This window comes from Sceloporus undulatus, chromosome 5, assembly GCF_019175285.1.
Source record: "Sceloporus undulatus isolate JIND9_A2432 ecotype Alabama chromosome 5, SceUnd_v1.1, whole genome shotgun sequence".
In the NCBI taxonomy this organism is placed as follows: domain Eukaryota; kingdom Metazoa; phylum Chordata; class Lepidosauria; order Squamata; family Phrynosomatidae; genus Sceloporus; species Sceloporus undulatus.
In genome coordinates this window covers 9,234,466-9,259,635 of record NC_056526.1, presented here as the reverse complement: position 1 = coordinate 9,259,635, position 25,170 = coordinate 9,234,466, and positions in this window count along the sequence as shown.

Genomic DNA, 25,170 nt, shown 5'->3' with positions numbered 1-25,170 from the left:
CATCATCATCATCATCATCATCATCATCATCATCATCATCATCATCATCAATGTTCTAGTTTCTGGAGCTGCAGAAAACAAGTTTGTTCCATCATCTAGATTATTTATCTCCAGATATTTAAAGATAGCTATCCTGTCACCTCTCAGTCTTCCCTTCTCCATGCTAAATATACCCAGTTCCCTAAGTAATTCCCCATAAGGCTTGGTTTCCAGACCTTTTCTGGACACATATTCCAGCTTTTTTAAATCCTTCTTGAACTCTGGAACCCAGAATGGGACACAGTATTCCAGGTGAGGTCTGGCCAAAGCAGAATAGAGTGGCAATGGTACTGTACTTCTCATTGGTTTGTGTGAAATAAGGTATTTTACGCATTTTTTTTTCTGGTGTAAAGGTTTTTTTCAGTTTTGCAAAAAAAGGGGGGGCAGCAAACAAAAATATAAAACTTCTGCAGTCTCACTCACTGGAGAGAAAACTGTTGAAATTATTATTTCTGTGTGCAACAACAAAATAAATGAAGACTTGTGCCCTATGATGGGCTTAGTTGGTGGAAACACTAGGTAGCTATAAGGAGCCAGTTTTAATTTCCCAGAATGCATTTGACTTCCTGGCCTTGTGAGAAATTTGGACTGCCTTGATCATTGAATGATGCCACAAATTAGTTCTTTGTAAGAGTGCTTTTATTGATAATTTTTTATAACTTTGAGATGTTTTGTTCAAAGACTGTAAATAAATATACATACATACATGAATCACCATCTATGGACCCTGAAGGGACAATAGAATCCTAGTCTCTCCATAGGAATTTTCAATCTTGATATCAGATGCCTTTCAGACTAGATTCCAGAGTCTTCAAAAATTACTGGAATTTGTCTCATGGCTACGAAATACTGTTGGTGTGGGTCCCAAAGCTGATCACCAACTTTGTATGTAGATCTTCTGTGCAGATTTAGATCTTGTCCAGTATCAGCTGTCCAGTTTCATCTTGCAACCCAAAGGGCTTGCTTTGCCCCCAGATCCCTCCCAGGTATCAGATATATATTTTAAAACTGGCAGCTCTCAGTTAGCAACCCTTAGCTTGGCTCACAGTTTGAAAAAAGAGATGCTAAGGAATGCTTCCAGCATGGCCTTTATGACATATTCCATCACTATCATATGATTTATTATGAATTAGAATACAAGAAAAACAACAAGAGAGTCTTTGTCTCAAACAATTTTTAAAAAATGAGGATGGGAAGCGTTGAGACAATCCAAGCTACTTTGTGCTAATTGTTGCACTGAGCTTGGGAAATCACTTAATTTGACTTGCCTGTTTTTGGTTCAGCTGGATGGTAATTTTAAAGATAAAATAACAAGCACTAGAACTTTCAACATCTTCCAAAGAAAGTGGCTATTGCAATGTTTGGTTGCCAGATGTCCACGATGTCTGGTCTGGACTCTAGAAGAAGGACTTTTCTTATCCTATGTTAGGAGCCTCCTTCATCTTGAGTATGTCATGTCTAGGAATAAACTATTTATATAAGATGCTGAGGTTTTACAGATGCCACCTTTTCTAAAATAAGAAACAAACAAACAAACAAAAGGAAAACATTGTTTATGATAGGAGACATAATGCAAAACATAAAGTAAAACAAAATATAATTGATGGATCATTGAAATGTCGTCAATTAAATTAACATACTATGACCACCCATTTGATTCTCTACTGGCCTCAAAAAATTGCCTGGTTTCAATCTGACTACCCTTTAGTAGCATAGCTGCATGCTGGCCATGAAAACGAAGCAAGAAGTGTTAGCCCCCAAGTCCGATCAGTTGCTCCATACAAGAAACAGGTTTTCACTAAATCAAATCCTTCTCATCTGTATCTATTAAGCATGGAAAGAATATATTCAAAAATATCTGGAAAACTGTCCTATGAGGATAGCTGAAATAGGGTTGTTAGAATGTTGAGAGTCCTTAAAGGAAAGAATCCTCCCTCAATGGTAATCTTTACAGTTTGGGATTTATTCTCCATTCTAATTTATAAAATTCACACATGGTTGTTCGGTACATAAAGCAGAATTTTTCTGCACAGAAAATAATATTTCTGAAGTGAAAATGCTGTTTCCTGTACAAATGTAGATGTGGACTTGTTCTGCACAAAATTTGCACATTTTTTTCAGAGTGCAGCATTTTCTGAATAGGAAACAGCATAGTCTGCAAACAAAATGGTATATTCTGTGCACAAAATAAATACTATCTATGAATTTTGTGCAGGCTTTCCTGAGAAAAAAATTCAAAAATTATTCATTACCTTCTTTGAGAAGCAAATTCATGAAAATGTACATGCCTAGTAGAAATGGAAAGGAATTTCACTGGATTTGACAGTATCAGTCAAATAGGCTTTTAGAATGTCCTGAGAGTTTTTGAAAGGAGAAATGTGCCTCACCTTGAAAATTCACACATTGATGATCACCCTTTATAGGTTTTTTTCCTATTGGAAGGTTAATATTGGACCTTTACAAATGGGCACCCAAGTATGTACAGAGTATGTACAAAATGAGGGTGCCCTGTCCACATAGGCGCCACCATTACGTCGTCATGGCCGCGCCACCTCCAAACGGAGCGGCGCGGACGTGACCTCCTGGCGCCGTGGAAGGGCACCTGTGGCGCCCTTTCTGTGGCACTGGAAGGAGCTCCATTTTGGAGCTCCTTCTTGGTTTTGTGTCGCTGGTGCAGCCTTTACACGGCTGGCCCCTTTCTCCCTTTCCCCGCCACTGTTGGGGTGTCCTTGGAGCTTGAAGCCAGGCCTTTTGCTGCTTCCCTGCGGCCTGGAAAAGCAGCGGATCGGGGCCTCAGGGCTGCCGCTGTGGCAGCTGAGGCCTTGATCCATCAGGGAAAGGGGCGGGTACAGGCCACCCCAAAGAGGCAGTCTGTAAACCGCCATTGTCAACATAAATGCTAAATATATTTATTTGGAATAGTCGATTTATACAAAATGAACATGTAACTGTAATATAGAAAGATGTATATATGTCAGTTAATACACTGTATTTTTTCTTTTTAAAATAATAAAATTTAATTTAAAAAAGAAAATTCACACATTTGCTAGGCTGCTGCAGTGTCTTGGAGTAATAGTGTTGAAATGAAGCAGAAGTGTTGAAATGAAAACATTTAAAATGGGAACAGTGTATACAAATGAACACAAACTTACATTAGTCAGTAGGAGGAGACAGATATATAAATAAATGTGCCCATTTATTTGCATAAAACACCTTAACACATGCAAATCTTCAGGGAGAACACCACAAAGGCCAAAATGTTGTTCATGCCTCTTCAAATTTTATATACATGGCCACAGAGGATTTACACAAATTCAAAGTAGATGAAGAGGAAGATGAAATATACATTGGCTCAATCAGAATGGAAACTGGAGTCAAGAAATTAGAAGAAGACTATGACTGAGAAGTGGGGATATGATATAACTAGACAAGATCCTGTGCAAAGATATACAACTGAATACTAAGAAAACTCCATGCCATTATATGCCACCACTATGTATGGGTCCAAGAGCTGGACAGTGAAAAAACAGTGGATAGAAAGAATATCAACTCATTTGAGATGTTGTGTGGCAGAAGAGGTCTACGATACTATGGACAGCTGGCTTGCAGAGATTGTCCAGAGTTTCCAGCATGATTCAGGGCAAATGGGGACTCTACTCTGGAGAAACATCCTGGTGCATGTATTGGACCCATGTTTTACCTATTTGACACCATGCATCATCTAAATAGGTCAGTATGGGAACAAAACACGGACATTTCTTTTCTTCCATGTGGACAGAGCCATGGCCCTATGATTCCACTGTCATGTCTGAATCCTATTGGATTATGGAGTTTGTAGTCTGAGTTCTCTGGCTGAGGTTTCTAAATACTGCTCTCAAAACTGAACGTTAGGAAGCCAGCATGATGTAGTCGTTGGAGTGCTGAACTATGACTGCAGACTAGAGTTTGAATCCTGGATATCCACATAAATCCACTGGATGACCTTGGGCAAGACACACTCTCTCAGCCTCAGAAGATGGCAATGGCAAACCCCCACTGAAGAAGCTTGCCAAGAAAACCCTATGATAAGTACACAATAGCAATGTAATAAGTCAGAAGCCTGAAGGCACACAACAACAAACTGGAAATCTTAAGATTCCACAGAATGGAACCATGGGTTCAGCCTGTGGGGTCCTGAGGTTTACAGTTTGGTGAGGCATTGGATCTCTTTTGCAAATTTTAAATCCTTTATTGCAAATCCCAGAATTTCATAGGCTGTAGCCATGGCAGTTAGAATGGAATCAAAGTGCTATCCTTGTGCAGTAGGAAAGGGCCCCAGGGAAAATAAAATAAAATAAATGCATCTCTGCTTTTGTATTCTGGGAAAGTCTGCTTTTCATCAACAGTTAACAGATATAGGGAAGAAGAGCATCCACAATATTTGCCTCAAGTGAAGGTGATTGATCTGTAGTGTACTTCCCAAACAGTTTGCTCAGTTTGGAGTCTAGCCTATTTCCTTCTGAACATCCCACATGCTGGGAATATAGTGGGCAGGTATTTGCCAATGGCCTTTTTATGTTTAAATTTGAGCGGCTCTTCTGATTCTGATGAGGCCTGCCATGAAAAAATTGCATAGCAGGGGGTGAGGTAGACACCCTTTCTTCTGACAGTGGACTGAGGGATCATATCCTAGAGCAGCAGGCAAAGAGTCTGCTAAATATTCTCCAATCTGGAAGATAAATATGTTGCATGATGCAGGGACTGTTACCTTACCTTTCGAATTCTAGTTTGGCAAGTGGTCCAGAAATTATTCTTCCTGGATCTGCAACAGAATCCAAGGAAACTTGGGAGACTGGCTGAGTCTGAAAGATTCATGGGATTCCAGTAAGGTGGGCTGATTCTGACATTTATTAGTACATTTTAAGTATGTGTGTTTTGGGTTAGCTTGCTAAAGCATCATATTGGCCTGAACACCACAGAAATAAAAAGGGGCTGGGCTGAAAGGCCTGTTTTTAGGAGTTCAGCCAATTTCTAGGAACCAAATCAACGCAGCTGAGCTGAAGCAACTGAGGGGCTGTGCAGGCCAGCCATTAAGGCCAGCCTGGGGGTGGAGTCTGGGTGTGGCATCCATACAACGCATGCCCTGACTCCGCCTCATAGCAGTGTGATGCCGCACACTTCTCTGGCACTGCATCTACATGATGCAGCACCAAAGGAACACCTTAAAGCTGCAGCATCATGGCTATCATACCCTTTCTAAGGCACAAAAAGTGGCTCCTTTTGGAAAGGCCAGACTGGGGCCACAGTGTGTGGTTGCCATGGCCCTGATCTGGTGCAGCTGGAGGCAGCTTCAGGCTGCTCCTTTGGTGTTGCCAAGCTTAGAAGGCTATAAGGTGAAGAAAATTGATAGGAATAAAATTTGAAATGTGATTCCACATTTGAAATGTAGTTTTGAAGGAGGGTTCCATGGAAGCCATAGGCTGCCAAAAACACAAACAAATGTGTCCAATAATAAATTAAGTCTGAACTCTTCCTAGAAGACAAAATGACTGAGATGAGGCTCTTATATTTTGGACATATCATACCAAAAACATGACTCATCAGACAAGATGATAATCTGCAGAAATGCTGAAGGCAGTAGAAAAAGGAGAAGACTGCATTAAAGATTGATTGACTCCCCTGGTCTTTTCTCACCAAAGTTCAGGTTATAAAGCACTAGAGTCATGGAAACCCTACTTAGCAGTAGGTGGGCTACAGGAATTCAAGTAAGAAGATGGTCCACTGTGAAGGAAATATCTCAGGTAGCTTTTAGCTCCCATCCCCCACCACTTTTCTCCATTGTTTTTCTGTCTTTTCCCTTCAGGGTTGTGTTCTTTTGGCGGGCATTACTTGTTGATCATACCTCTTCACTGTAATTATTCCAGACAGCTTTTTGGCTCCAGTTGCTGCTTCATTGGTTACATAAATCTTGCAAATTATTACCGCAGTGCTAAACTATAATTACTCACAAACCCCAACATGCCAAGAGGTGTATTAATTTGATAATTTAATAAACACTTTGGTGCATATAACTATAATTACTACTTCCAAGCTGACACATATACTGTTTCAATGTGTGTGAGTGTGAGTGTGTGAGTGTGACGGCAGGATTCAGCTGATCACCAGATAGTGAACATTTGAAACAGAGAGAGTTGGCACATCAAATTAAATTCTACTAAAAGGATTCCGGATTATTATCCTAATGAATTCATATTAAACTCCCAGTGATGATAAGCTGCTCAGGCTGATAAGAATCCAGTCCTTCAACAGGATGATGGAGATGTTGTGTATTCTTATCTGAGGGAGATCACTATTATAATTAGATATTCCAGTTAAATATTGTAGTCAAACAATACTGTTTCAGAGGAAATATACCTGCTAATGAGCCCCCTGTTGAAAATTTACCTCTACCTCCAGCTCACTCAGGCTGCATTTACACTGCAGAATTAATGCAGTTTGACAACACTTTAACTGTCATGATGCAATACTTTGGAATTATGAGATTTGTAGTTTTGTGAGATATTTAGCTTTCTCTGTCAGAGAGCTCTGGTGCCACAACAAACTACACATCCCAGGATTTCCATAGGATGGAGCCATGTCAGTTAAAGCATTGTCAAACTACATTAATTCTGCAGTAACGTAGTAGCCTGTAGGGCTTTAAAGGTAATAGCCAACACTTTGTAACTTGCCCAGAAACTAACTTGCAGTCAGTGGAGTGATTTTAATATTGGTATAATATGATCAGTCCTGGATGTCCCAGTATTCAATCTGGCTGTCGTGTTTTGAACTAACGGAGATTTCCAAACTTGGTACAGAGGTAGCCTAATGTACAGTGCATTGCAAAAGTACAGCCTTGAGGTTACCACCACATGCACTACCATCTTTTGGTACTCTAGGTCTAGGTAGGGTTATGCAGCTGGCATAACAGCCAAAGATGACAATAAGCACTCCTGGCCATCACATCTATTTGAGCTTTCATTTGAGCAATAGATCCAGAAGCACCCACAAGCTGTGGACACAGTTTTTCAGGGGGAGTCTAACCCCATCCTTGACTGGTTAACACACCTCCAAACCCAGGTTAGGAACCTTGACAGTAAGCACCTCTGTCTTGTCTGGATTCATCTTCAGTTTGTTTCTCTTCATCCAACCCATTGCCTCCTCCAGGCATTCATTCAGAGGAGACATACTATCCTTGGCTGAGGCTGTAATTGAGGGCATGGAGAAATATATTTGGGTGTCATCAGCATACTGATAGTACCCAACCCCATGTATCCTTCAGCCTTAGGCTGCACTACTTTCTACACACTTACATGTGTATATGCCTTCATGTCACCTGTCGACTTATGGCAACCCCATGAATTTCATAGGGTTATCTTAGGCAAGGAATACTGAAAGGAAGTTTTACTAGTTACTGGGGAGTAAATCCTACTGAAACTAATGTGACTTACTTCTAAGTAGGCAAGTAAAGAATTACACTGTCAGTGTTGCCTCTGCATTACAGAGATAATAATGGCCTACCATAATACTGCATGTATTATTCAGAATATGCCTTTGAAATGTTTGAGGCATTTGAAAATGCTATATTATTGTACTCTCAATAAGTTGCCTGTTCATAAAATCTTAGCACAGACAACAGAAATATTTTTCAAAAGGAGAGGAAACATTAAATATTTGCAAAAGAAATTGACAGGTTCTGAATGTTAAATGTGTCTTTATTTGTAGGTCAGAATTCAATATTGGGATATCAATTTATTTTAATGTTACATGTCAGGTTCATTTCCCCAGGCTTTCAGGCACAAAGCAGTCAACTGATATTGAGCATTAAGTCATGCCATGTTCAGTATTTATTTTTGTATTCTGTTTATTGATTATAAGCTGATCAATAAACAAATCTTGATGAGAAAATAGCAAAAAACAACATGCACGTCAAATGCACATAGCAAGCATTTCAAGAAAATTATTTGTGCGGTACAGAATAAGTGGGGCATGAATCCCAGTTTGAATATATTTCAGTGTGAGACATACATCATTTTAATGTGTAGCATTTTTTCCATTTACACTGCTATTTCTACTGGAGTTTAAATAGATATTTAAATATTTTAAATATCTTACTCTTGACATTTCCTGTTGGGAAGACACGTCTCAGAATTCTTAGTTTGATCAAACCTCCCAGACTTACTACAATAACAGATGGAATATGGATAGGAAAACTAGAATATAAACAAAGCAAGGAAACATACACTTATACTGCTATCCTAACTCAAAGATACACAATCTGGAGTGGAGCTCTAAGGCCTTTAAGCCAGTTGAACTGGTTTTAGGCTGGTAGAACTTCCTTCATGCTGGCAAAATCCCTTGTGCCAAACGATCTCTCAGAGATCAACCAGTACAACTGGATAAAGAGCCAAAAATGGGTGCAGAAAAGGGATGGAGCAGGGGAAAAACTGAGTTACAACTGGCTTAAATGCCTTAGAGCTCAACTCCAGATATGTTTGAAATATGATAGCAGTGTAAGTTTCCTTGCTTTGTTTATATTCTAGTTTTCCTATCCTCACTCAGCTCAGAGACATAGATGTAGACACTCTGCAAAATTAAAACACTTTGGCACCACTTTAACTCCCATGATTACAGAACCCTGTAGTTTGGTGAGGTATTCAGCCTGGCCTGTCAGAGACTTCTGGTGCGCAACCAAACTACAAATGCCAGGATTCTGTAGGAAAGAGTCATGGCAGTTAAAGTGATGTTGAACTGCTTTAATTCTGCAGTTTGGCTTCACCCCTAGGCTTTGTGCTGGCACAAAGTTAGACCAACATTAGGGATGGTCTAAATTATGACCAGCACATGGAATCTAATGGGAGTGCCTCCAACACAAAATTTCTGGGTCTTCCTCCATTTGCTGGAGCCACACCTATCCTGGAAGCACCAAGGTCTGGATCCAGCAATGATGTCAGTAGGATGAACAGGATGCTCCTCAGCCACAGCAAGACTGGCACATATTTTAGAGTTAGTGAAATCCTATACACTTCTCATGTAATACATCCTATTAAATCCAGGGTCTACAAATACCTAACTATTCCATGGATAGAAATGCAGGGTACCATTTATTGCCCTAGATCTTACTGTTAGTACCCAGGTGTAACAGATCCATTGAATCAATTTGATTTATCAGCATGTTGACATCACTCAACAATTGATTGCACCTATCCTAGTTAGGATTTTGTTGTTGTGTGCCATCAAAGTGTTTCTGATTTTTGGTGACCTAAGTTGAACATATCACAGGCATTGCTTAGCAAGATTTATTCAAAGGAAGGTTTCCCTTTGTCTTCCTCTGAGGCTGAGAGAATGTGACTTTCCCAAGGTCACCTAGTGGTTTTTGATGGCCAGGCAGGGATTCGAACCCTAGTCTCCAGAGCCATAGTCCAATGTGGTCCAACTAACATGAATCCAATCCTCTTTTCACTATCCCTGAATCCTCATTCAGTCAGAAAGAAGTATCAGAAACTGTATCCTTTTTTTTTGTTTTTCTTTCCTTTACCTGTCCCCTTCCCCTGCTGCCTCTCCCACTACATGTCAGATCCTTGGGGCAGGGATCTTCCATTCTGTCCTTATCTGCACTAGGCACACCAGTGGTGAGGTATCATTTAATAATTGTTTCCAGAGGGTGTATGCTGCTAAGCAAAAAAGGTAATTGCTTTTTTCATTGAGATGTTCTTCCCAGTTCACTCTCTCATATACCTTCCAGAACACCTCCCTTTCTATCCCAGTTTTTCTCTTTCACCATTCTCGCACTTCTTCCCTTTTCAAGGCATCTTGGCAATTCCCTTTGTATTCATTCTATTGACTTATTCCATTTCATTCCATTCTGACTTATTCCATTTCTTTCAGCAGAAAAAAGGAAGAAAAGGAACCCCAGAAGACTCCCTTGGGCAGAGCTTTTAAAATTTACTTTTGCAGCTAACACAATGCTATCACATTGAGGAGGGGGAAAAACCCTTGGTTGCCATCATACAAAAAAGAATTCTTCAAATCCCACCTGGAATATTTTGCCCAGTCCTGGGCACCACAGATCAAGAAAGATATTGACATTTTCATAGGAGAGTAACCAAAATTGTAAAACTTCTGGAAACCAAACCCAGTGAGAAGTGGCACAAGGTGTTGGGTGGGTTTAGCTCAGAGAAGAGACGACTGAGAGGTAACATGATAGCCATCTTCAAATATCTGAAGGAATCCCATGCAGAAGATAGAGTGAGATTGTTTTTTGCTCCTCCAGAGACTGGAAGCTAAAACAATGGATTCAAATTACAAGAAAAGGGATTCCACCTAAATATTAGGATTATAAACTTCTTGACTTTAATAGCTGCCACAGAAGGCCATGGATTCTCCCTCTTCAGAGGTCTTGATCAACGGTTGGGTGGTTATTTCTTGGGAGTGCTTTAGTTGTGTATTCTTGCTTAACTCTTCCTTGTCATCTCTTGCAACTCTTTGATTTTATGAATGTGTCAAGTTCCTCACTCATAATGCAGTAGTAAACTGTAACTTTTAGATTTATTTTATTGAAAAATAACAAAAATTTTTAAAAAACATGGACCAAATGGCCAAGAAGTGTCCACAGAATGACTTTTGCAAAATAAGATCATGAAGTAACAAGGAACATTCCTCACTGCTCAACATATTTTTATAATTTTAGTAAAAACACAAGCAGAGCCAGAATGGCGTAGTGGTTTGAGTGGTGAATTATGACTCTGGAGACCAGGGTTCAATTCCCAGCTCTGCCATGAAAACCACTAGGTGACCTTGATCATGTCACACTCTCTCAGCCTCCTCTCAGATGACAAGCCTTCTCTGGAAATTGTTTTTCCTTTCTTTTTTACTTTTGTACAGTACATTTTTTAACTAAAATTTTATTTTAAATTTTGCAAACTGTGTTGGGTCCCTTGGCAGGAGAAAAGCAGAGTATATATTGAATGAATGAATAAATAAATGAATAATTTTTCCCAACTCCCATGTGATGATTCACTAATAGTCAGGGACAGCGTATAAATAGTGATAACTCACTAACAACCAGGAGAGGCTTGCTGCTATGGGGCAATGACTGCACATTTGGTTTTTTACAGCTGCTCCATGTTATATGGGAACTTTCCCAATCCCAAACCTCAGAGTCCAATATTTAGATGGCTCCTGGACAACTCGGAGTGTGTCTATACTGTAGAAATAATGCAGTTTTATACTACTTTAAGCACTGTAGCTCCATCCTATAGAATCCTGGGATTTGTAGTTGTACAATTCATGCCAGACAAATCTAATCTTTTTCTTTGGTAGAATTACCAGCTTGGTAGATGAGTAGAATGCTGTGGATGTAGTATATCTTGATTTCAATAAGGCCTTTGACAAAGTTTCCCATGACATTCTTGCAAACAAGCTTGTAAAAGGTGGGCTAAACAAAGTAACTGTTACATGAAGTTGTAATTGGTTGACTGGCCGAAGCCAAAGGGTGCTCAACAATGGCACCTTTTCATCCTGGAGAGAAGTGACCAGTGGGGTCCCACAGGGCTCTGTCCTGGGCCCAGGGCTATTCAACATCTTTATCAATGACTTGGATGACAGAATTGGGGACATACTTATCAAATTTGCAGATGACACCAAATTAGGAGGAATAGCTAATACTCCAAAGGACAGGATTAAAATTCAAAATGACCTGAATAGACTAGAAAGCTGGGCCAAAGCTAACAAAATGAAATTCAACACGGAGAAATGTAAGGTATTGCACTTAGGGCGGAAAAATAAAATGCACAGATATAGGATGGGGGACACCTGGCTTAAGGAGACTACATGTGAAAGGGATCTGGGAGTCCAAGTAGACCACAAGTTGAACATGAGTGAACAGTGCGATGCGGCAGCTAAAAAGGCCAATGCAATTTTAGGCTGCATCAATAAAAGTATAGTGTCTAGATCAAGAGAAGTAATAGTGCCACTCTATTCTGCTCTGGTCAGGCCCCACCTGGAATATTGTGTCCACAATTTAAAAAGGATGTTGAGAAACTGGAGCGTGTCCAAAGGAGGGTGACAAAAATGGTGAAAGATCTGGAAATCATGCCCTATGAGGAACAACTCAGGGAGCTGGGGATGTTTAGCCTGGAGAAGAGAAGGTTAAGAGGTGATATGATAGCCCTGTTTAAATATTTGAAAGGAAGTCATATTGAGGAGGGAGCAAGCTTGTTTTCTGCTGCTCCAGAGAACAGGACCCGGAACAATGGATGCAAGCTACAGGAAAAGAGATTCCACCTCAACATTAGGAAGAACTTCCTGATAGTAATTTCCTTCCTGGCAGGGGGTTGGACTGGATGGCCCTTGCGGTCTTTTCCAACTCTATGATTCTATGATTCGAAGGTCTGTGGCCTTCTCTGCCAAACTACAAATGCCAGGATTCTGTAGGATAGAGCCATGGCCGTTCATGTGGTATCAAACTGCATTATTTCTACAGTGTAGATGCACCCCAAGAGCCAAAGTGAGACAAGTGCACGTAAACCAAGAGTGGATTTGCAGTCCTGGTAATAGGTGAAACCAGAGCACAGTAAGGGATTGGTAAGCACAGATACAATGAGTGGTAAACACACCTATTTTGTACACACACAAAAAATGAAAACTTCAGAATTCAAATAGCCCAGATTGAATTCTGAGAATTTTGATCTATGAAACTCATTTTTGTTTAGCCAGAAGCTTAAATTTCCTTACCAAATTTAGAAGTTTATGTACACCTCAGATGAAGAAACAGCTCTCAGAACTGAAAATCCATAGAAATATGTGGCATGTCTAAATTTAATGTGTGGGTTTTTTGAGCTGCACATCACATGCCCTCCTGGCTGAGAATTTGAGTGAGAATTCCTATCTTGTCTCCAACCTCCATTCTTTCAGGACAAACATGACTAATTTTCACAGTCTGGGAGACACACACTGACCATCCCTTTAAGAATCCATAGGGAACTACACCCACTCCTACTATGGATTTTTTGTCCATAGGGGCAAATGATAAGCCACTTCATTTTTTTCCAAGATGTGGCAAGAGCACATTCCTTGTTTTTAGGAAGCATCATACTTTCGGAAACATTTGGGAAAGAAGTTTCTCCTTTAAAATGAGTCATGATTATGTGTTTCAGAAGGGATGATTTAGACTATCTGTGTTTCAGAAGGCAGCAAATTTGTCAAAGGAAAGCTGAACTTGGCAGCAGGGCACTAGATGGGTGCTGTCAAAATTTAAGCACACACTCATTGCAATCAGAAGTTTCTTTCAGGATAGAAAGACATTCTTTCAGCATAGAAAAACATTCACACGATGCCGTCTTTTAAGTTTGATCCTAGAGGAGGGCTCTAAGGTCTATTCAGCCTTCCATTCTTTCTTAGGTCGGTAAAATGTGTACCCAACTTGTTGGGGGCAATTGGCTTACACATTTTAAACCACCGTGGGAGTGCTAGTTCACTGATAAACAGTATAGAAATGTACTTGCTCTTGCACTTGCTATCTTCAAAATGCTACAGCTGCCTTCACCCCAACTGCACCAGCTCTGAGATCAAAAAACTGAATAAGATTATATTTTAACTCTTACGGTCAAATAGCCATTACAGGGAATAAATATTCCTTGATATGAATCTATTTTTTTAGTTCTCATGATGAGATCTGCATAGAGTCACATACCTCAGTTATTAGACTTGCAAATGAAACCTGTGTCTACTCCAGTGACCAGTCACAAAATGAGTCATGCTAAATGTGAAATATGGAGATGAGGAAAAGCACATGCAATTGTGAACAGACCTCTTCCACCACTCCTTCTAAATAGATACTTTCAAGTTTGATCTTCACATATAATCACACCACCCAAGAAATGAAAATAATCTTTCAAAAGAAAAACATGGGCAAAAAGAACTAGTAATTTTTCAGTACAAGTGAATCAATTGAATCACATTTACAATGGAAGTGATATTGTTTTATTTTATTTTTCTCATCATATTTTGCAGTTCTTGGAACTGAGGAAATATGAATGCACAAACTCATCCTAAATGGAGAATCCAGGCAAAGCACTGAAGGCAGAAAACATCATACAGAACTGTAGTATGATTAGTATGTAATAGCATCATTTCTTTTTCTATTGAAAAATATGTCAATTTTTTTCCTGCTATACCGGGTAACGGAAGGTGCTGCTATTTAAACATTTAAATCCACTGATGTCAAGGTAATTACCCACATCTTTAAAGTTAACTATCTTCTTGTGTACTTTGCAAACCAAGGGATTAACTTTATCTGATGGATTTTACCTATTCAAATGGTTCTGAGTGGATAGTCATCTCCTGTAATATATTTAAAAGGCCTCAATCTAGAGAATTGCTTTAGGCACTAATATGCCTTCTGAATGTGCTTCCCTTTGAGCAATGGAAATCCATCATAACTTGGAAATGCCAAGGAAAACAAGCCCTACAATTTCTGTAGCTAGTAATCATTTTATCAGCTATACTTCATAAAAAGTAACTTTTCCAAGCTCTGACACCCATGCTTAGGGTTCAGCATTCCTTGTTATAAGGGCTGTCCCTTATTTAAAGGCCAGAAAGCTTGTCCTACATCAGCATGAAACAGGATACCAGAAAATCTGTATTTTCACTAATTAGTTGAACAAGGTGTCCTCAAATTGCACATTAAAAATGTGAGATTCTGATGCATGCTGGCTGGTGCCAGCTCTTCCCATCTCAGCCTGGCACTAGTAAAAACCCTTCCTTCATGATGGCCATCATAAGATTTCTGGGGACTTAGGTATTCCTACAAGATTTGAAATGTTGCAGGAATCTGGAACTCTTCAAGGGAGGTCCTCCTCTCAGAAGACTTGTTTTGACTCTCCTTTTTGAAATCCTGATGATCCCCAGATGGTCATGAAATTTCTTCTGTTACTGTTACTTTTATTACTGTTACTGTTTTAGCTTTGTCTTTTTTAAAATATTGTAACCTGTCTTGAACCCCATTGTGGAGAAAGGTGGGACATAAATCCTGGAAATAAAATAAAATAAATAAATATGTTACTGTTACTTTTATTATTTAAGTAAAAAAAGAAGGAAGGAAGGAAGGAAGAGGGGAAAAGTCCTGAACATTGAGTAATGCTTCACTTTCTAAAACTGGAGGTTCATCTTTTTATGGTTCTTCAAATGAATCTTTCATCCTTTCATCCCTTTTATATAGTTCTTCAGTGTATTGTTTCCATTGTCTTTTTATTTCTAATTGGTCCCATAATGTGTTCCTCTACTGGTCATAGATCATCCCCACTCTTGATTGAAAGTTCCTTTTGATTTCTCAGACCTTGTGGAAGAGATCTCTTGTACTTCCTTTTTTGTTGTTCTTGTTGTCAACTTCTGTTTCTCTGCATTTACTGTTATAGCACTTCTTTCTTTTTCCTGTGCACAAGCTATTTAAGTGCTGAGTTCAGGGTTTTGGCTCTGTTTCTGTCACCTTTCACTTTTGCTTCTCTTCTTTCCTTGACTACCTGAAGAGTGTTTTCAGTCATCCATTGAAGCTTCGCTTTCTTTGTCTTCACCTTCAGTCCAGAAGTCCAGGGTTAGTTCATCTGCTTCCCAGTCAGGCAAAATAGTGCATATCTATTTTTCACTTTATTTTTAAATTCTAAATATTTTCCAGGTGGTATTTCACCATGATTATTGGTTTAATGTTCTTCTCTAGCTTTATTCTAACTTTTACTCTTTTACTTTTGCTCATAATGTTTATGAAGGATCATAGAGTCATAGAACTGGATGGCACAGATAGTCTAAATCATCCCTATGAAATGGGCATCTTATTTCTGTTTAGGAAGCTCCAGTGAAGGAAGTACTCGCCTCTAACATCTATTCTATTATGGAACAAATCTATGACTATCATGGAGTTGTTCCTAATATTTAGCCAGAATCTACTTTCTTGTCATTTGAATCCATTGATTCAGGTTCTATCCATTGGAGGTACAGAATAAAGTGGGCCCCCATAAAAGTGGAAAAACCTCAAACCCCCCCTCCTTTTTTTACCTGAGAGAACACCTGTTTACAAATCTCTAGGTCCTCCAGTGCAAATCTATGGTACACATCCACTTGAAATTGACACTAGAATTGTGCTGGAGGACCTACAAATGCCTACATAAGTGTTCTCTCTAAGAATCCAGTGCAACATCTGCTGAAAGTTGGCCATAGAATCATGCTGGAGGACCAGGGTCATCATACGTCGAAGATGACATGATAGCAGTCAACAAGAAGGGCTCCTTCTTGCTCTATTTGCATATCCTTTCACATATCCTTAATTCATAATCTACTCCATATTCATAAACCCACACTAGAACTTGGGATGGGGTCACTCTTCTTTCCATCTAAGCTTTTCAGGACAGAATCTACTGATTCTGTACATCTGTCATATACACTACATGGATATTGTCGTGGGGTTCAGACTTCCAAATTCTAGCATCGGTTTTGTTTTGTTTTTAAGGAAAACAAGTCACTCATCCTCAGGTTATGAAGGCAGGCTTCAAAAAGTGCAGATAACATTTGGTGAAATCCCATAAGACAGGGTGCCAAGAGGTGTGTAGAATGATTACCAGTGTACATAGGATTGGGTTTTAGTTGTTATGTGCCTTCAGGCTGAGACAGAATGACTTGCCGAAGGTCATGCAGTGAGTTTCCATGGCCAAGTGAGCATTCGAACCTTAGTTTCCAGAGACATAATTCAAACTACTGCACCACACTAGCTCTGCCTGGATTTTAGTACCTTACATAATTATTTTTTTGGGAAACACACATGCACACATTTATACCAGGAGAGAGAGAGAAAAACTTTAAATTGTTTGCTCCCATTTTCTTTCAACACGTAAGGCTCTAACTAGCTGGTGATGCAGAAGGTTGTCCTTTTTGCAGTTAAAGCAACCTGTTTAAAGGAGGGAAAGGAAAGGAAAAAAGTTTGGTGAACATAGTAATATAATAGGTTCCCTCTCCTTCTCTTTCAAATGTATTACACTGTGTATGTGTTTAGTATTTTTACTGGCTGGGTTTTTTTTAATGGTCTGTTGACTTGGTAAACATATTGCTTACTTATTTTCGACATATAACTGACGGTGGTGAAACTGCATGTGCAGCCTTGAAATTTTCTGCTGGTAAGTTGACTTTGCAAATGATTCTCTACCCTGCTTTACCATGTATGGGGCAATCGCTAAACATGTTCTACCTCTTTTGAAGCCTCTGGTGAAATTTTTATCTAAGTGATCAGATTTAGCAATTTGTAGCTGATCTAATCTCTCAGCAGAATCCTCACTCTCCGAAACTGTATCTACCACGTTGGCTGCCATAAACCTTGGTGTTCCAAAGAGCAGAGTCACAAATTATTCTAGTACAATTTCTTTCATCTCTTCCCCCACCTCTCCCCCCATTCTCCTTCATTCTGTACAACCTCTCACATTCTCGTTTCACCTAAATCAAACAGATTTGCAGATTTGCTTAACAATAGAACTTATGAATCATATCTCCGATTGCCAGCTAATCTTCAGTAATTAACATTATAGGCAACTAAAGAGACACATCATCACCATTAACTCTCTACTGCAGTATTAAAAGAAAGAATGCAGGTAATTCACATGCACCTTTTAATTTGCTCCCCTTCCCCCATCCCCAACAAAGAAGAGCATCATTTAAAAGAAAAAAATTAAATTGCAGTTGAGTTAGGTGAATCAGGTGTTTCTCCCAAGCAGGTATTAATAGTGTGGCATGCTGACAGAGTTCAATATGTGAAGAGCTTGGGAAAGTTATGTTTTTCAACCACAGGCCTGAGAATTCCCCAGCCATCATTCCCCTAGTTCAAGAATTCTAGGATTAGTAGCCCAAAACAAGTGATATAGGTTGAGTATCCCTTATTCAAAATGCTTGGGACCAGAAGTGTTTTGGGATTTTGAATTTTTTTCCCCCCGATTTTGGAATATTTGCATATACATAATGAGATATCTTGGGAATGGGACCCAAGTCTTAACTTGAAATTCATTTATGTGTCACATAAACCTAATACACATAGCCTGAAGGTAATTTTGCACAAATTATTTTCAACAATTTTGTGCATGAAACAAAGTTGTGTACACTGAACAATCTGAATGCAAAGGTATCACTATCTCAGGTGCCCATGTTGTCAATTTGAGATTTTGGAGTATTTTGAATTTTGAAATAAGGGATATGCAACCCAATAGAGATATGTATTCCCAAGTTCAGAAATAGTATCTGAATTCTTGGGTTGCTCTCCCTAAGAAAAGGGTGGGGAAATTTTGTACTTGGGGGGGTGGGATCACCTCTATACCATCTTGGTGGGCTGTAGTGTATCTTCTCCCCCTGGAATGAGTAGAAGTCAACCTGGTTTCCTTTTCAGTGAGTGACAATCCATTGGAAAAATGGAAGGTTCAGTGAAATAATCCACCTAACATGTTGACGTCGTGGACGCATAGTGTCCGGACATCGCGCAGCGGAAGTGACGCCGCGAGTGCGTGATTAGCGCCTTGCGGCACCACTTCCGGGGTGCAAAAAGAAGCACCTTTTGGCGCTTCTTTTTGGCTGCACCCGGGAATCACTCGGTTTGGCCGCTGCGGTTCCCGGACGCAGCAACTGGTGCCGCCGGCAGACTGCCGCTTTTAGGCAGTCTGTTACGTGCCATGGAAACCTTTTAGGGATCCCTAGCTACTTGTATCTAGCTCTACTGCCCCCTGTAGGCATGTAGATGCTTGTGCAAGACTAGTTGCATTTCTTCATTTCCAAGACAGCCAATATCTTGGTTTCAGGCTAGGTGGAATCCTAAACTTCAGGGCTGATATGACCTAGAAAGAACCTTCTTGGACCAAAGACAAGAAAAGTGAACACTGTGGCCTTTTTGATCTCTTTGTGAGCTTTCTGGTTTTTCATTGGACTTGCTTGGCTTCCGATCTAAGCCATCAGGATCTTGTTATGTTCTTAACCCTTGAAAGAGCAGTGACTTTTCTAGGTTTAATCCCATTCCTAATCTTAACATGAAGGGCAATCAAGTGCTTGGATGCTAAGGAGCTGAGTTAATAGTAAGTTTTAAAATTACAGAGATGGATGAGATTAGATAAGGCAAAACACTTTCCCCCAGCATCAATTCCTACCCCTGCCCTTGAATCACTATTGGGTGTGGGGTAAAGTGGCAGGGTTGGTCTGAGGCTTAATTAAAAATACCTAAGCAGCTTTGAAGTATTACTTCTCTGATCTCAGAGAGCTGATCAGAAGGAAGTTAAGAGGATAAAAAGGAAGTTACTAAACAGGGTAGGAACAGGGATTGCCATACTGTTGCATGCTCATAAGGAGTAACTTTACTTTTATTCTTAATTCTTCTATGACAGTGGCTATTGGCTTGGTGCCCCCATGCACAGATGTAGAACAGTTGTAATGTGACAGTAGCATGCCACAACTTAGAAAAGTTACTTTTCTGCACTCCAAATCCCAAATACTCCCAGCCAGCCATACTGACTACAGGATTCTGGAAGCTGTAGTCCAAAGCAAATTTTCCAGATTCTGAAGCAGGCAGTATCTATGGTGAAATCCCAAACTAAGTTGTTGAGGTTAGTACATAAGTAAGGTTTAAAATTTAATTGCCTGGAAATTAGCCTTTTCTACTAATTTCAAATTAGAGGGGGTGTATTTCCCAGTTTTATCAGAAGGTCCATTATCATCTTTAATAAACAAATGTCTTGAATCCCAAATTCATCATACATACAGCCTACCAAAACCTTTCACCAGCATCACCAGCATCACCAGCATCCACAGCTGCTAGATGTTCAGGCCATCAATAGGGAGAAATGTAAGGTAATGCACTTAGGCAGAAAAAATGAAATGATATATAAGACAGAGACACCTGGTTTAACAACAGCACACCTGAAAGGGATCTAGGAGTCCTAGTAGAGAACAAGTTGAACGTGAGTCAACAATGTGATGTGGCAACTAAAAAAGCCAATACGATTATAGGCTGTATCAATAAGAGTATAGTGTCTAGGGAGATTATTGCATGCAAAAATAAAGTGACTTACCCCTGCCAGGATACAGTAACTTACAGGATGCAATTAGGAATTATTGCATGAAAAATGCCGCCAATGCTGCTGGACAACTGCATCCCAGCTCCCAGCCATGCTCAGACAGCTGATTTGCAAACATGTCTGGGAGTCGGGATGCAGCCGGGATGCAGTTGCCTGGTGGAATAGGCGAGCAATCTTGTTTCCTGCAACTGGACTAGATGGCCCTTGTAGTCTCTTCCAGTTCTATGACTTTATAATTCTATGATTCTAGGCCAGACTGATCATTCTTCTCTTGTGCCACCCAACCCCTCATAATTAAAGTCTCAAAGCCACCAACACAAATCTATACAAATCTGTCCAATATTTGCAACCTTCCCAATGAGGCAGCCTTCCTCTGGGTTCAATGTGTATCATTTCTCAGAACAGAGGTGGGCAACATGTTGTGCACAATAGTGGGCACCACCTGGCCCACAGTGAGCCCTGCTGACTGGTTTTTGCAGTGGCAGAAAACTTGTTGAAGAGGAGAAATCTCATGCTGTCCAATAAGTGGTGATTTAGTGGAATGAAGCCACAGTTTATTTAGAAAGATACAACATCGGGCATGTGAGCCATGAGACTGCACAGCAAGCAGGGAGTTAAATGATGTTTAAATAGCACTCTTACAAAATAATACAGCACTGGCAATTAACCAATAAAAAACTATGGCAGTAATATAAACTAACCAATATGAGCAAGCATATTTCCAAACTATGCATGTCGGACTCCTTCCTTGCAACAGATTGGTGTTCTAACTAATGTTTTTATCAGCAGAACACATCAAGATGTCTGAGGACATGGGTTGGAATGCCATGTATCTGTTTAATGTAACTTGAAACTGCTCAGAGCTTGCAACATTTTCTGTGGCTAAGCACCCTTTTCCTTCAGCATGGCTCTATATTGACATTATGTGCCTTCAAGTCATTTCAGACTAATGTGACCCCAAGACAACTCTATCACAGAATTTTCTTGGCAAGAGCTTTTCAGAGGGGGATGGCCATTGCTTTCCTCTGAGGCTGCAAATGTGTGACTTGCCCAAGGTCCTCTATCTAGTGAGTTGAAATGGCAGAGCAAGGATTTGAATCCTCATATCCCAAGAGTCTTAGTCCATCATTCAAACCAGTACACCACACTGTTGCTCTTTCTCACCTTTTCTCTGCACATTTGCAATGTGAAGAAGGCACATGGAAAACATTTGTTTATCAATTGGATCACAGTTTTTTGAGGTTTCTAGGAACACATAATATGAAAGTAACTAGAAATAGCTCTCATTATATCAGTACAGTCAGTTTGTTCTTCCTTCTTAGGTTTATACCTTTGTTAAACCAACTAAAAGACACAAAATTAAATTTGAATCTATTGCGTCTCACACCAGGGGGAAAGTGAGAGAAAAATAAAATAAAATAATAAAAATAAACAGTCCATCTTACAAACAAGGCATTTTGGATCCACACACTTTATCAAACCTTTTTTAAAAAATATTGTTGCTTATTATAATGCTTGAGAAGTAGCCCATTGTTATTACATACACAGTAGTTTATCATAATAGATTCTGCAGCATTTGTTACTTTTCCATTACTTTCTGTTACTTTTCTGTGGGGAAAATAACCTCCATAGGATTGGGAAGAAAACAAAAAAAGCTTGAAAATATCATGTCAACAGTCCTCTGAAGTTGCTCTTAGCAAGATAATAAATAGAAGTGGTTCCTCATTATCAGCCAGCAGTGGTTTTGCCCTCTACACCTTATTGATCCAACTGACAATACTGGTTCATGTTGATAATATGCTCCCAATGTTGCATATGCTGATTTAAGGCACCATTGCCAGCCTCAGCCTCTTTCTCCACTTGATACCCCTGGCCCTCCCCAACACAGCATGGGTTTATGACTAGTCACCTTTGGGGGCTGGGTAGGATTTTTGTATATGCCCTGGGTGTTTTGAAAAACTTTTCTTTAATCCATGGTATACTTGGCTATTTGGCAAAGTTATTTAGCCCATATTTCGTATTCTTTTCACAGCTTCACAGAGTGTGGTCATGTCTATATGTGAAATGCTCCTTTAAAGAGCCCCCAGGTTATAGAATCATAGAACTGGAAGAGACCACAAAGGCCACCCAGTCCAACCCCTGCCATGAAGGAACATACAATCAAAGCACTCTCAACAGACTGCCAACCAGCCTCTGTTTAAAAACTTCCAAACAAGGAGACTCCACTGCACTCCATGTCAACATACTCCACTATTAAACAGCTCTTACCATCAGAAGGCTTTTGCTGATGTTTAGGTGAAATCTCTTTTATCGTAATTTGCATCCACTGCTCAATGCTGTAGTCTCTAGAGCAGCAGAAAACAAGATTGCTCCAACTGATATCCGTTCATGGCTATCATGTTTAACTGCAGCAAAGGATTTGATTATATAGATCATGAGAAACTATGGGTCACTCTTAAAGAAATGGGTGTGCCACAGCATTTGATAGTCCTACTGCATTAACTGTACTCGGAACAAGAGGCTACTGTCAGGACAGAATATGGAGAAATGGAATGGTTTCCAATTGGAAAGGGGATCAGACAAGGCTGTATTATTTAACACTATCTATTTAATTTGTTTAATGGAGCTTATCACTTAGCATTTTAAATCAGCTCCAGCCTCCCAGGCTGCAGCTGGGATGCAGTATGGAGGCGGGGATTATTGCACACTAAATTGCCACTGAATCACCAGACGCCATCAGTCCAGGTCCCAGCCAGGTCCAAGCCTCACTCCGCCAGCATGTTTTAGAAGTTGGAAAACTTTCTGACTTTTAAAAAGTGCTGGCAGAGCATGGCTTGGACCCTGGTTGATGGCAGCCGGCAATTCAGCAGTGATTTAGTGTGCGATAATCCCAACTTCCATCCCGCGTCTTGGCTGCAGCCTAGGAGGCTAGAGCTGATTTAAAATGCCAAGTGCTAAGCTCCAATGTCATATGAAAAGGAGGATTAGACTCAGAGGTAGGAGGCATAAACATTGGAGGAAGAAACATCAACAATCTATGATAAAAAGATTGCATGTACAGCGCTGTGTAAATTTACAGCGCTTCATAAATAAAGGATAATAATAATAATAATAATAATAATAATAATAATAATAATAATAATAAGTAGATGACACCATAATAGTAGCAGAAAATATCAGAGACAGAAAGATTATTGAAGAAGGTCAAGGCAGAAAGTACAAATCAGGTTTATAGCTGAACATCAAGAAAACCAAAATTATGACCACATACAAACTACATAACTTTAAAGTAGAGAATGAAGGCATTGAAATAGTTTAAGATTTTCCATACTAGGTATCAATCATCAATCAGAGCAGAGACTGCAGTCAAGAAATCAGAAAAAGACTAGGACATAGAAAGGCAGCTATGAAAGAATTAGGCAAGACCCTGAACTATAAAGATATATAATTAAATAAATAAATTAAGTTAGGATTGTCCAAGCCATCGATTTTCCCATTTTTTATGTATGGTTGTGGGAGCTGGACAGTGGAGAAAGCTGATAGGAAGAAAATCGACTTGTGTGAGATGTGGTGCTGAGAATACTGCGGACCACTAAAAAGACCAATGGATAGATCCTAGAGCAGATCAGGCTGGAATTCTTACTGGAAACAAAGATGACCAAACTGAAGTTGTCTTGGGCGCATTACAGACCGCCCAAAAGTGGGTGGTCTGCCGCCACCGTCATTAGCTGTGCCGAGAAGACCCAGCGGCCAAACCACGAGGCTTCCCGGCGCAGCTAAAAAGAAGTGCCGAAATGGCACTTCTTCTTCAGACCCGGAAATGGCGCCACAAGGCGCAAGTCGCACACTCGTGGCGTCACTTCCGCCGTGCGACGTCCAGACGCTGTGCTTCCGAGACGTCAAAATGCCGGCCCCTGTGTGGACGGGGGCCACCATTTAGTAAGCACTCCGCGTGTACTAGGGTCAGAGGCTGTGAGGAAGGTAAGACCCTTCCTAACCCTAGCACGCCCCTTCCTAACCCTAGTACACACAGAGCGCGTACTTTGTGCGTGTCTGTAACGTGCCTCATTTTCTTATTTTGGGCCCATCTTGAGAAGAAAGGCCTCATTAGAAAAGACTATAATGCTTGGTAAAGTGGAGGCAATAGAAAAAAAGAAAGATCACATTCCAGATGGACAGACTCAATCAAAGAAATCACAGCCATGAATGTTCAAGAAGAGGGCAATTGAGCACAGGGTGACTCTGCGGTCTCTCATTCATAGGATCATCAAAGGTTGAAGTCAATTTGAAGGCAGTTAATAAAAAAAAACATTATGTCATTTCTTAACCTTATCTTTTAAAAGATCTTCAATGGCTGCCGATTAGCTTCCGGGTGCAGTACAAGGTGTTGGTTATTACCTTTAAACCCCTACATGGTTTGGACCTGAGTTATTTATGGGAATGCCTCTCCCTACATAATCCACCCCGCACTCTTAGAATAGCGGGGAAGAATCTCTTGGAATCATATATAACGAGACTAACTTCCACTTCCCAAAAAGCATTCACTGCAGCTTCTCATAAACTGTGGAATAGTCTCCCGGAGGAGATCCGTCTTATTATTGCCTTGGAAGCTTTTAAGAAGACAGTTAATCCGGATCTCTTCTGGAGATCTTACCCACCTGATCTCCTATAAGAAATACTGTTCTATCCCTTAACCTAAATTGAAATATTTCCCTCCTCTCTGACTTTTAATAGTGTCGTTTTAATTGTTGATTAACTAGTATTTTACTGTATTTTACTATGGTTTTTAATATTGTGATTGAGCTTGTATTTTGTGTATTGACACTGGGTTGTAATGCCACCTCGATCTACTTGGAAGAGGCGGGAAAATATAAATAAAAATGTATTATTATTGTTGTTGTTATTATTATTAATATCTTCTCCAGGCTGAACATAACCAGCTACCATTGAGCTACTGCTCATAGGGAATGGTTTCCAGATCTTTTACCATTTTGGTCAGCCTCCTCCGGTCATGCTCCAACTCGTCAAT